At 39.7% G+C, this 14,761-nt stretch overlaps 1 protein-coding gene across 2 annotated transcripts in view; it reads right to left on the reverse strand.

Moving 5' to 3' along the window:
* map3k13 (mitogen-activated protein kinase kinase kinase 13) overlaps window positions 1–14,761 on the reverse strand; it is a 42,412-nt gene that overhangs the window by 14,905 nt on the left and 12,746 nt on the right. Inside the window, exon 2 of one of the 2 annotated variants that reach the window (XM_008403937.3) lies at window positions 9,616–9,694. The gene's annotated coding sequence lies outside the window, so the exon portion shown is untranslated. Of the gene's footprint in view, window positions 1–8,292; window positions 8,854–9,615; window positions 9,695–14,761 lie in introns of those variants that run through there. The other variant, XM_008403939.3, reaches the window with a different exon arrangement.

Below are 14,761 nucleotides of genomic sequence, written 5' to 3' on the forward strand. Positions count from 1 at the left end.
CAGAAAACAGTGGAGAGTTTACAAAACAGATAACACAAACAAGAGATGAAAGGTTGTAGCGAAGAGACGGCGCTCCAAAGTGGCGTTCAAGACGCATATTGTCCAATCAAAACTCTTATGGAAAGCAACTTACATTTCTAATCCATGAATTCTCTCCTTAGCCTTCAGCAACATTTTTATATGCTTGACTGGAAAAAGAAGACGGTGACACAAAAAAGGAAAAATAAAAACTTGTAACAAAAGGTCGTCAAAGGAAAGAAATTTGCTAAAGACTCAAAGTTGACGATTAGTAACTGGTTGAAAAATAGAAAATGGTTACCTTTTTCTGATCAGTGGACAAACCATAACCAAGCACCACTGACAGAAACCCACTTTGGAATGGAAGATATTGCTAAGTGATGCCTTTCTGATTATCGGTGAGAAGACGCATAGAGATATACGAAGCCCTTTAAAGTGAAACTGTATTTTCCATTAAATGAGCCCAAGAGAGAGTAAGACATCCAGTAGATAACAGGAAGTCTGAACAGAGAACAGCAAAGTTATTTTTTAAAATCCTTTTTAGCTTCCAACCTCTGTCTCTCCTGGAACATTTTATGTTTTGGAAATTTTAGCATCTGTTAGAAAAAAAAAATCTTTATTGATCCCAGAGGGAAATGACATAAGATAAATAAGGTAGTTCGGGTAGCCAATCCTGTAGAGGACACTGTTGGTGCAATACTACCAGTGATACTATTAATATAAGATGCTAAAAACAATTTTTAAAAATGAGTTTAATAGCTCCTGATATTCCACACACATTTTATGACAATATTAATTATTAAAAACGAATCATTATTAACAATTTATGTCAGGAAGACCAGACAAAAACATGACTTAATACTGTTCTAATATCTTATACAGCAGATCTCCAAGAATTGATTCAAACCAATAATAGCAGCTCAACAACTGACCACAAAATTTTGATCAATACATTTTTAAAAGGACTTAAAATAGACAAGGTAAAGCTCATCCATTAAATGATGCTGGTTTTTAAACCTCTGCTAATTTTTTCTATTTTGCTTTCAACAACCAGACTTTAAATGGTTTTAATCAACTGCTATTAAAAACTTTCTAAAGGTCTAAAGAAATAGTTGAAAAGACATTGAGAAAACCTAAATAACCAATAACTAAGTCTATTTTAGGGACGGACTCTGGTGCTGCAAGGTTGGAGACCTTGTCCTGGGGGCCTGGATAATACCCGTGTTAAACGGACGGCGGAGTCCGGCGACGACAGGCGCTTAAATTCGGTAACAAAAGTGTGTTTTTATCTTTTTTTTAAAATCTCTTTCTCTTTCTTACTGTTTATTCAATGTCACATGCTGTTTTTATTTTGTTTTTTAATTATGTAAAGCACCTTGAAATGCATTGCTGCTGAAATGTGCTATACAAATAACATTTGATTGATTGATTTTAAAGGAACCCATGAAATACTGACTGCTGGAGGCAAAATATTAACTAATGAACATCAACAAAAGATTTCTGCCCAGCACTGTAGCTGCTGTTTGCATGTTTGTGCAAATCCATGTACTATATCTCTGTGTATCCACTGGGGGTAACCTGAGCGCTGTGAGAGTGTGGCAGCTGCCAGCAGCTCATCTATAATGCAGGCGTTTGCCTAAGCACGCTGCTGAGAGTGCAGGGGAAGGAGAGAACGCTCTCTCAGGTATCCAATAAATCCCTCCCTTCCAAAGCAGAGACAAGCGAGCCGTGCGAGTCGAGGGCCGGCGGTGTAATTCCACCTCGCAGACAATTCTCAGAGCTGGCCTTCTGACGCTGACCCTGAATGCCGGGCAGCGGCATAAAGACATACTGCAACCTCTGTAGCTGAACTGAAACTCTACAATTATCCCGGCTGATTAATGACCACAGAGCGCAGGTGCCTTCCAACCTTTTATGTTTGTTTCCTGACACCAGGAGGAGGAAAGAAACCTCTCGCTCCCGTTCATCAATCTCTAATGGAAGATCTCTGAGCCTGATGGAGAGCAGACAGACGGTTTCGTTTACGTAGTCATTTATTTACAGGACTTTCCAAAAGACTTTGTGACTGAGAACAAGGACACATCAGCTGCCCCTCTGATGATTAAAAAAAAGAGAGTTTTAAAAAAAGATGGATATTGGTTCAGAGGAGGACACAATGCACATCCTAAGCAGGATGAATATTATAGAGAATGAGCCGGATGGGGAGGGGCAGAGGGGGGGAGAAATTATCAGGAGCTGATCCTTTAATCCCCCCACAGGGCTGCAGCTTGAACAAACACACATCCAGATATATTTTAGTTATTATTTATATAAATTTTTTTCCCCCCATTAACTCCCTCCTTCATGGTGGGCATATTTTTAATTAGAGATACACTTAACTCAAGGGAGCAGAAGTTATTGTATCCCTCATTATGCATGTGTGTGTGTAGAACATTTGGTGATTGTGCAGGGGAGGGGATCAGGTTGACACACACATGCCCTGGGTGTGTCTGGCAAGATCCAATAATCCCACTACTCCCAGCAACTCACCAGGGAAGGCAGTTTGTGTTTTTGCAGCAAACGCCTGCGTGTCTGTTGTATCTTTACAAACAGCAGCTGAAACGGCCGGCAAGTATCAACACAAGAGTGGAGACTCTTCGCATCAACAGATGTAACGTTTGTCCTGGTACCCGAGCGGGCAGCAGCCGTCTCATCTGCGTCCCGGTCCTCATTAACAGGAGCCCTGCTGGGAGCCACCCAGGGGGAGAACCTCCTTTCAGGTGACAGCTGCGCCTCCGACAAAGAACCAATTTAGCCTCCCCTCCCACCTCATCATTCACGCGTTACCATGTCGACACTGCATCCATCCCGGCCCAATGCTGGCAGTCACGCTCGATCCCATTCAGCACTCTGGTTTGAAGAGGCTGAAGGCCACATTCATGAAGTCGACAAAACACAGAGTAGAGAAAAATTTGGCTTGAAAAACAGCAATGTGGCCTCTCGAGCGAAAAATGCAGCATTTGTTTGGGATTCATCTGCTTTATTGGACTTTAAAAAACAAAAGCAAAATGTACAATGTCAGTGTGTTTTGATATTAAGCAGTCACAACTCCAACTATTAACATCTTCTGAATTTTTTTTGAATATTCTACAATGTTTTACAAACACAGCTTTCGATATATTTTATTAGGGTTTAGATAGACCAATATAAAGAGTAACTGTAAAGAATGGAAGAGTACAGTTTCAACAAAAATCTAGGAAGCGTGGATCAAATTCATATTCAGGGTTGTTTAGTCTAGTTTCCTTCATCTACAATGCAGTGCCGTTAGAGTATGGGTGAGTGATAACGAGTTAGAAATTTATTGCAATATTTTGTGGTACTATTATGATAATTTTATTTATTATTTATTAACATTATTATTATTATTATTATTATTATTATTATTATTATTATTATTATTAATAATAATAATAATAAACAACTTATTACTTCTTTTAAAGGTAACTGTATGACTGTGAGTTCCTGGCACAGCATCCATAGTGTCACAAATACAAATGCTATTTTTGGAAAACATTTCCTTTTGAAATAGTCTTTTTCAGGACGCTACTTAAAGAATTATGACTTATATCACTAAACTGCAAACAAGAACTGCATTTAATCATATTTTCAAACGTACTAATATTTCTTGATGCTCTTGTGGAATAAAAAGTGGAGAGATTAGTAACTACTGCCAGTTTTGTTTCTATTTAACACCTCTAACTGAAATTTATTGAGACAATGATCAATCAAAATTCTTATCGTGATAAGAGGTTTTTCATGATAAACGATATGCCCATCCCTACTCCAGAGGTCACCTAATTACCGAACAGGTTGCACCTGAACTGACAGGCTGAGCAATGAGAGCATTTATTAGAGAAGCAACACAATCACAGCAGGAAGAAGGTTTAGTGGTTTGTTGCTGCATAGTGTCTCTTTGGTACTACCTGTGACAATACATTATTTAAAAAAAACAGTTTCTATCTCATTCTTAAGGGGAAAAAAACTGTCACTGCCACAGCACCGATTGGTTGCGAGAGTTTTAGAGCAAAGGGTCCTCTGGTGGTCAAACAAAGACTTAGAAAATAAAGATGAGATCAGTTGGCTGAGGCCCAGAAATCACCCACCTAACACATCACGACAGAAAATAATGAAAAGAAACAGAGCGCTACAACCCTGACTCTGGAGGAGCTGGACAGATGCACAGCTCAGGTGGGTAAATCTAATCAATATCACAACTGTTTGCTGCAAACTCCACATGTCTGGGTTTGTGCAGCAGTGGCGAGAAGTAAGCTACTGTGGAACGAAAGCCATAAGAAGTACAATTTGAAGTTTGACACAAGGGATGTAGGGGAAGACCACATGTTCTGGTCACATGAGACCAGAGCTGAAATGGACAGGGTGAGATCAAACAAATTCATCAGCTATCTAGCAAAGAAGAATAACCAAGTCACAGACATGTAGAGTCCTTTTCCCAACATCTGAAGCTTATTTCTGGGACAAATACTTGCACCGCAAAGTTCGTGTCCCGTTTGGGCTCCTCTCCTGAAACAGATGGTGAGAGCTGTGCTGGTCTCCACCGAGCATGTGACAGTCTGCTTTTCTCGGTCATAGTTGAAGAGGTGAACTCTGATATCTGTACTTGTTTCCCCACACTATGGACTGTTCAAGGTCTCTGTTCAGCGTGTGAGTAAACAGAGTTATAAAACTCAGTCAACAAACACGAAACTCACAGATGTAAGTCATTGTTCAAGCAGACAAATCTAGTAGATAATTAGAAGTTTATGTGTGAATAAATCAGCGTTGCCATCTCTAGCCTCACCAAACTGTATGAGGGTGAGAGGAATAATCTGCTGGTATGGGAACAGCAAATTATTTTTCACAATCTCTCTCAGCTGACATTTTCCTATAATCCTTCTTCCCTCAAATTCTGATGCTCGGCACAATGACCCTCACCTGTTTAGCTGCAGGTTAAGGGTTAGACTGGGGATCAAACAGAAACACAGTCAATGCTTTGGCTTGAACCCGAGGGAAAAGACCAGGTGGTGATGGTGTGTACAAGTTTGATTTTTGCGTTTCTGGGCAAACATGAAGAGCAGACACATCAGATGGGAGTTAAACAAGCCACGTTCTCTATCCTCATCGATCCTACATCATGTTCTGGAGGAATCCTCCAAATGTCTGACACAGAGAGGCTGTGAATCATTAGCACTCCAAACACACACAAGATCGGTGCCTCAAATAGCCTCAGCTGGTACCAGCCAGAACTGGAGAAAATAAATAACTGGAGAAAACACACGTCAGCTTCATTCTCCAGGCTCTTAGCGAGGCACATCAGCCAGAACACTCAAATACCCATAGGGTAAAATGGGCAACTACAGAGGAGGTAGAAGGGGTTTTCACAGTATACATCATTCAGTACACAAAGAATGCTTTCTTAGTAATTAAATTCAAAATGTACAAAAGCACACATCAGATTTCAATCATTCATTACTTCTCAAGCAAAGATTAAGCCAAAATATAAAAAAGTTTAAGGCAAAACAAAAAAAATAACCCTGTATACTTTGTAAAATTAGGACTGTCTCAGTCTTTCACATTTAGAAGAAATCTGAATGAACCGTTGCAATGCTAATGTTTTATAATCAGCTGCTCTGTTGAGTTTAGGATCATTGTTCTGGTGCTGACCCAGTTTTAACTAAGGACACTTTGCCAACATGTTGGCAATCACATGAGTTCATGATCGATTAAATGAGCACAAGGTGTCCTGGTCCTGTGGCTGGAAAACAAATCCAAATCATCACCCCACCTCCACCGTGCTTCATATTCTGTTTGCATTGATGTTTGTTAGGCTTTCTCCTTGAGATGCTGCTGTGCCGTAGGTTTTTTATTTTAAGTTTCTCTGATCACTACTCGCTCTGACATTGGGATGAATTTGCTGAGACATTGAATCTTGGAGGGATCGGTAGCCATCAGAAATGCTTTCTACTTGTTAAAAATATTTATCTCTGCAGAATGATGAACATCAAATGCTAAGAAAGGTTACTAGATTTATTAATGGTGGAAATTGTTTCTCTACAATCTCTATTGATTCTGACCGTGCTGATAACCTGCATGTAGTTTTCTCCAAACATCAGTACTCTGGTGTCTTAAAGGACATTGTTTTAGAAAGTCTCATTCAAGCCCAACTCTTTTTGCAATATTATCTTGATAGAAAAACGACAATTAGCAGGTGAGGCATCCAGCCAATCAGAACTTGTTTAGCCTTTTTCCAACTTGTTCTGTTAAGAACATTAACTTGCTAGCTAAGTTAATGAGCTGTAGCTCTTCATTTATGAAAGTGTGTTGAGCATTTCTAGTGTTTGACATTGGGATAAATTTGCTGGAGCATCCATTCTTTGGCAGATTGCTTTAACTACATTCTGAAAAAATTGTTAGAGATCAGAACCAAAACCGCATTCAGTTTTTATGCTCCTCTTATCTGGAACAGACTGTCAGTAAGCAGGCTATAAACACATTTGTTTCGAGTTGCCATCTATTAACAATAACTGGAAAATCATTAGTTTTAATTTGGATTGCAAATTTTCATTACTTCTCTTTATTTTGCCGCTGCAAAGCAATGAGGTTTCTTGTTTATTGTTTTATGTTTTTATCAGGTAAAGCATCTTGAATTACCTTGCTTCTGAAATGTGCTGTACAAATAAACTTAATTTGACTAGAAAATGGAATATGGAATGAAGTGGAAATACAAACATCATCTTCTAATTTATTTTCTCATACTTATCCGGACTGGAAAAATGCTGATACAACAAGTTTGCAATCAACTTTTCGGGTCAAGCAGCAGTTTTATTCCCGGTAGCTAATGACAAAAATAAGCTCTCTGTAATCGGATTCCATCATACAGACGCTTTCATACAGAATTCATTAGAGACAATAAGAAATCAAGGCCAAAGAGGCGATGGTGGAAAGGATAAGTCAGAAGAAAAGCAGAATGCAAGAGGAAGACGAAAACAGAAAAACATGAATGAAAAATCTGACTAGTTTTCTGCAGCTACTAAGGCCGACAGCGGCACGATACTGTACCGACCGAGCTCTAATGGGAAAGCCTCCCAGAGCGACAACAAAGGGCACAAGAGGAGTCGGCTCCATGTGAACTAGGCCCGTCTGCCCTGCACGACCAGGAGAGAATAGCACGCTCACACACGCACGCACGCACGCACGCACGCACGCACGCACGCACGCAAAACACTGCAACACCAGAGCAGCTGCTGCCACAACAACTCCCCTTGTGCTCTTTTAATTGGACGGTCTGCCTGGCCCGCTAACAACAAGGACAGAGACAGACAAACATGCATATTGCAGGAGACTGGCTGTGACTGACACCATTTTTTTTTTTTTCAAATGGATGCAATATGGAAAGCCACAAAGCTAAAGAGCAGAGAAATGGGTCATGTGAGTCCAGTGGGACCAGCAGGAAATCTGGAAATCAATATACATTAGCGCTCTTAGTGGTTCCCAGCTTTCTATGATCCCTGATCAGCCTTAAACATGTATGTTATTCTAAAATGCAAAGCAGCTGAAGTCAAACTGCATAGATAGGATTCTGGCCACATTTTTTTTTTAAATGAACGAATGGATCTGCTCCACCCCCTCCTCTTTCTCTCCTCTAAAGCCAAACCGCTGGCTATTCATCCTCCACAGTTATATAAACATGCTTAGTAGCAGAGGACAGAGGTAGGCACTCTGAGCTTTCCAGCTGCCAACTAAATTAAGAGATTGGTGAAGATGCAAACAGGGGGAGGCAAGTCAAAGATGAAAAGAAAAAAGAAAAAGCAGGCAAAGTGGGTCAATTTGGGTTAAACAAGACATTCTTGATAATACTAGTACCAGAAAATCTGGGGAAAATCTGGTGCCATGAATGAAAAAACAAAGGTGAGGTGGGGGGGGGAGGTGAGTGTCGCTTTAACCTACATCACCTGTCCTTCAGAGGGCATGAATAACACTGCATCAAAAAGCAGCAGCAGCGTCACTGCTGAGCCTAAAATAGATCATGCACGCACCGACGCACGACTGCTCAACACACTCCTGCAGCACCACTGCTGAACACACACTAAAAACCCGAGACATATGCAAAAAATCTCAAGTACACACAAGAAAACACTGCTTTTGTACGCATATTTGACAAAAGATAAACCCCAAATCATTGAAAAGAAGGAGAAGCAGCTCCACATTACAGAGACGCGGCAATAGAAGGTTACTCACCGGAGACACGGCTCTGATTCATGGTCCCGTCTCCGCTCTGAGGCAGGGACGGAGGACGGTTAGAAACCCCCGGAGAGGACGGCTGAAGACGACGAAGACACGAGGGAGAAATGGCCAGAAAGGGACAGAGGGGAAAACAGACAGGCATCCCTGTGACTCGCGCAGCACCTGGGCTGTGAGTGGGTGGGCGGTGTGAACCGTCTCGGTGTCGCTGAGGACCTGCTCACGTCACGCTTTTCATGAATGGAGGTGTCTGACGCAGCAGAGGACGCGGCTCGGAGAGGAGGAGGGATGAAGCGGGGATTCGTGGGCGGAGCAAAGAGGGATGAAATGAAAACAGAGGCGAGGAGACGGAGGAGGATGCGGCGGGGAGGAGGTGGGTCGGGCGTATTTCAAAGCAGCACCAGCTGGAAACAGCAGGTTGGGCTGCGGTGGTGCCTCTGTAAGTAGGGCAAACCGTTTCTTCTCAAAAGAAAATCCGTTTGGGCCAAAATCGGTAATCACTTTTTTTGCGAAAGCCGACTCTGACCTACGGCTGCGGGTTGCACGATGCAAAATGAAACATCAGAGTGTGCAGTCTGTCAAAACAATACATCTCGTTTCACAGTCACGTGTGGCTGAAGCATAAAAATACCCTCTGTAGCTCTGAGAGATGAATAAGGCAGCAACACATTGTCTTTATTCTCAGTGAGGTGGAGAGAAATTTTTTTGTGTGCATAAAGCCAAAAGATAAATGTTATGTTTTAGTAATCTGAGACCACAGAGAGAATATCAGCTGTAAAACAAGATCAATAAAGTTAGATAAAAGATCTTCAGTAAAAAATTTGAAAATTTTTATGTAGATAGAAGCAAGATAAGGGCTGCTAAGATTTAGACCAATTCAGAATGGACTTTATCTGAAAGATTTCAAAAGGTCTGTAGTTTTAGGTTAACGTAAAAATAAAATAAAGCATTTTATACAAATGCTATTTTATGAAAGATTAAAACGTTGCTGTTTGCATTTCTACATTTCTATTAATAAGAAAACAAATCTTTAGAAATCTAAAGTTGCTGACATGTTAGTCCAGTTGGCAATAAAATGTTCTTATTTTAGGGTTTAAGAGGGCTTATTGCAAATATTATTTCAACTTTGAAAGACTGCAAAGAAAGAAGAAAGAAATCTAAAGGTCATAATATCAAAATCAGATGAATTCCTCTCAAAAGGTCACATCTCTGGTTTTCTTCTCCAATGTCAACACATTCTCTCCAGATGAACTTTATTAACATCCACTGCCAGCTTCTTATCTCCCTGTGTGTCTGAAGGTGTGTGCAGTGTGTACTGACCTGTCAGGTGATTCATGAGCATCTCAGAGATCTGCACAGTGGGATCCGGTCTCGGGCTCGACTCCTTCTGACTGCTTACCTGCGAGCAAACACAAAGAACGGAGCTCATAAAGCGATGGGTTAAATTTAGCTAGAAGTAAGAGCTAAGAGGGAGTGCCCAAGACAAAAGGAAGTGGTAGAGATTATAAACTAGCTGACTGAGAGCGTGAGAGGAACAGATGCTCCCCCTGGAGCTCCTGTTTCAGGCCCTAGTCCTCATGGGAGGGGAGCGGCGGGGTGGGGCAGCAGGAATGTAATAATGCACGGAGCGTTACGGGGGTGTTGGGATCTGGGAGCACCATTGTCCGGGGTCGATCCTCGGGCCACGCCCCACCGGGAGGGAGACCCTGCCAGAGGAGGAGGGTGCGTATCCCGGGGCGGCGTGCTGGCTGAAGCGTCCAAAGAGACAAGAAAAGGCATGAAATGGCCATCAAAAGGGTCACAGTGCAGATGGCCGTGGACGTAGAATGTTTGGAGTCATCACTTTAGATATCTTAAAATTTAATTTACCGTATTTTCCGCACTATAAGGCGCACCTAAAAACCTTCAATTTCCTCAAAAGTCGACAGTGCGCCTTATAATCCGGTGCACCTTATATATGGACCGATATTGAGCCATAACAGGTCTAGCAACTACGGTAAGCAGCCGCCGACTTCATTTTCCCCAGTAGAAGAAGAAGTGGGATAGTTATCAGAACGCTGGTTTGTTAATAAAGTTTGATAATACATTTAAAGCCAGGGGGTGGGGAAGGAGCGGGGGAAGAGAGACAGAGACTGCGGCGGCAGCGTGTCGGTTGGTCTGTGTTACCCAGAAAGCAGTTGGGCACAATATCACAACACCAACACCGTGAGTGAAACATTGACTGGGGCAGCCTACTATATAAAGTACTCGGGGGACCACTTCTTTACAAATGTGGATGTGTAATAATAGAGTACAGACCAAATTGGCAACCCAAACTGGAGGGTCTATTCTATGCGCTTTCTAATCCTTATAGTGCGGAAAACACGGTATTAAATGCGTATTTAAAGCCATTTTTGAGAAAGTACAAAGGACGGTGGAAGAAGCTCCCTGCATACATAAAGTACAGCAGGGTATTTCCCAAAAAAAATGAGCTCTGATTAAATATTGACAAAGTGAGGAAGAAGTTCTCGGCATGCATGCAGGAGAGAAATTTTAATATCTGATCTGTTTGCACAGTTGAGCCCAGCTCTGAAGCCGAGACTCCGAAGTCCAGCTGATCATAAAAGCTGCATGTCAACGTGGGGAAAAACAAACAATAAACTACACCAAAATACAGAAACCATCACCATAGATTAAATAAAACATTTCTAAAGCAAGTGATAACAATAGAAAAATTCCAGATGCTTCTATAAATCTCAAGACAAATTCAAAAAACTCTAAAAAATAATTTAAAAAAATAAGGAATTTTCACAATATGTGTTTCACTTAAGAAATTTACATAATGATAAAAGGGCAGTCTTTGGTAGGTTGGTTTTACAACTTACATAAAAAATGTAACTACAAAGTAGGTCTGAATCATTTTCCACCCATTGTTCTTATGGTGTTTTTTTAAGCTAAAAGTTTCATAACCTCAAAAATGTTCTCCAGTTTTGTTCCTGCAAACTGTAGAAAAAAAAGTGATCAGAACTATCCGTCTTCTGCATGCAGCTCCTTTTTGGGCTGTGACTGCTCACTGCAGGTCAGATGGCTGAAAAAAGCCAACTATATTTCCCTCATTCACAAATAACAAAACAAAAACAACAATCGGGACAAATTAAGCAGCTAAAAAAAATAAATCAGCTTTTTATACCTGTGTTATTCTGCAAAATAAGCCTTCAAACCAACTGGTGTTTATTCATTCATTATGTAGATATTTGACTGTAATAATCAATATTTTATTACATTTTTTGCAGCAGTATGAACAATTCTTGCCTTTTTGCCTGAAATAAAAACAATAAAATCATATTGCACATTTTTGCCTCGATTTTTTGTGTAAGTGTTGTGATACTGTGAGATTTTAACTCAAGGTTATCCTTCTGTGAGAATCTCATACAATCACATGTTTGCTACAAAAATATAAAAACAAGACTTTGCTTTCAGAGAATCCTTCCCATAAAAAAATTGATACCTTAAATCTCAAACATTTCCACAAATACAATAAAAAGCAAAAAGATTGGCAGGAAACAAACAAAATGATTGTTTAAAGCCACAACTTTAAACCTATTAAGTTAGCGTGACACCAAGCAAAGCTCTGCTGAAACTGTATTTTTGTGTTTCTCATTGTGACACATAACCACCTCCAAAGCATTGTAGCAAACCACGTGCAATCCCCCCCACACCACAGTCCCTCCCCGCCCCACTCACTGATGATAAAATCCTTCACAATGAGACAATGCGCGTCGACATGCCAAACAAACTGCTTAGGAACGGCTCGGGGAAGATGACAAAGAGCCGTTGAGTTGGCCTCTGAACGCCGAGCCGCTCAGGCTTCTCTGCTGTTTCAAGGCTGGAGTGAGTGACTGTATGAGGGGGCGAACGCTTTTCACAGTTTTAATGTAGCAGATGGTGAGTGTACGTGCATGTTTGAAATGGTGAGCGAAAGCTGAATTCAAACACATAAAAAAAAAAAAGAAATCCCTCAAAACTTAATAAACTGAGACAATTGTACATCTATTATGATTACAATTAAAAGTTTTAATCCAGTTTTAGTAGAAATAACAAGCTTTTCTCTTTTTTTTCCTGGAGCAAGATAAGCAGCTTTCTTTGCTTTCACTTTCATCACAGCCTCTTCCAGGCTCTCACTGCAGGATGTTCCCGAGGAATATTTAGAAAACAGAAAAAATGCTAATTTCTGTACAACATACTGAAATAATTACAGCACAGATAATTACACTCAGGACTATTCCTATTAACCTACATGTAATATTTGCATAGTATGCACTATTTACATGCCTGACGATTTTATTATTACAAAAAAGTCTATCTAATTGTATTTCTTCTTGATTACTTGAATGACATGTTTTCTTGCATTTCCAATTTTTAAGTTTTGTTAAGAGAAATGGGAATCAGAGTCAGGTCATATTATGACCATGGGGAAATATGATGTCAACAAATACTAAAATGTTTCTGAATACTGTCATGAATTTAAAAAAGCAAAGTATAAAATAAAAATAAAAGTAAATGAATTGCCTTTATTTCCAAGTAATTGATGGAGACGTCAACAAATGTGGAATTAGTGATTTTGGCACAAATTTATTTCCACTCCTGAATGAATGCAATCGAAAGTTAAACGAAAGTAAAGCATAAAGTATCGAAAGTATACTTTATGCGTTATATTTTTTTAACTAACACTGAATGAACTTCTTGTCATTCTTAAAATGTTATTACTACTTTAAATAAAAATAAACATGATTAGATCACAAGATTACTTTAAACCTAAATCTGTCAGGGATATGAATAATTTTGGGCTTAAGAGTATACGACCAGTTCAACTTCAGAAAGGGAGAAATTATTGGTGAGAGTCAAGTCACCAATAATCATATGCACTCAATGAAGTTATTCAAATCCATAACTTTTTATTTTATAGAAATATTAAATTTTAAACCGTATTTATGTTGAAAATGAGGAAAAATATCAGTAAAAAAGGTAAAAAGGAAAATTAACACAGGTGGACATGAAACAAGACAGCAACATTACAGACTAGAAATTTTAAAAGTTAATTTGATTCTTTTTTGGATTAAAATGTTCAGAATTTTATTATTTTATTTCTCACAACAATTATTAAGTTTTTTATTTAATTACTGGAAATACCCTGCCCATTCTGAACTACTGAAATGCACAATTTATAGCATTTGCGTCTACTGGTAAAGTTTAAATGAAGAACAGCACAAAAGCAAAATACAAAAATATTGTTGCAGGAAATATTCAAAACAGAAAAATCAAAACTGAAGTAATAAATAGCAGACATCAGCTATTTTTGCTTGTGCTGTTATTAAGTCAACACAAATCAACATTTCTAAAATAAGAAGGATCTCAAACATACCTTTTGAGGAATAATTCAGATCTTCATGGCTCAGCATGAGCAACAATAAAGGATCACAGCATGAGAAAGTAGGGGTGGGGTAACAGATTACATAATAAAACACTTTGTTCCTCGATGTTTGGAAAGTTGTTTTATGCTCCGTGAGATAAACAGCGAGGTTTCTATGAAGATCTCCAAAACAAAAATCAAAAGAAGAATCTGAACTCTGTTTCTCAATCTGCCTCATTTCTCCGATTGCAAACGTTTCCTCCTTTGCCTCCAGCATCCGCGGCCCTAACGTGCAGCGCGGCCAGTCGGTGCTCCATGTGCCCCGGCTGCACAACCAATCGCAGCAGAGCTGTAAGCCACACTGACCGGGCTCCGTTATACACACTCATTACTATTTCACCGGCAGCGGAACAGCAGCATTGACAGCTCCTGTGTCCCCTTCATTAATAAGAGACAAAGCAGCATCGCACACAGAAGCTTTCAGCGGCTTACCTTTCCAATCTGCCAGCACAGGCGCAGGCGAGGGCCCAGATACAAACGCTGTGGCATACACACACGTCTATAATTACTGACTAATACACAATACTGCAAGGATTGTTAGCTACAAGCCTGCAATACAATGACCGGGTGTTTACTGATTATTTCAAGGTGAGTAATTTAGGACCTGAAATGCAATTATGGCTTTTAGATAGAGAAAAAAAAAAAACAATTACAGAGACGTCCAACAAAACATAGCCCAACAACAGTATATTGTTAAAAACCGTTATAACTTGAACCCTTTACTATATAATCTAATTACTACTAATAATAATCACTGGGATAAATATTGCTTATCTGTTTTGTCACATTATAACCACAAACTAATGGATTGCTTGGTGTTTTTATTTAATCAATCATCACAAAATAGCACATAGCGATGAAGGAGAAGAACAAATCATCATATTCGCCATAACAAGAGGCTGCCAACACCATGTATTATTACCACTGTTAGTACACTTAGTTTTCTACATGTAGTCCAATTCATGTAGGTGAAAATTTTTTATTTCTGCATGATTTGTTGTTTTCCCTTCTGTGGCT

The sequence above is a fragment of the Poecilia reticulata genome, chromosome 2 (genome assembly GCF_904066995.2).
Source record: "Poecilia reticulata chromosome 2, P_reticulata-male-v2, whole genome shotgun sequence".
NCBI classification, from domain to species: domain Eukaryota; kingdom Metazoa; phylum Chordata; class Actinopteri; order Cyprinodontiformes; family Poeciliidae; genus Poecilia; species Poecilia reticulata.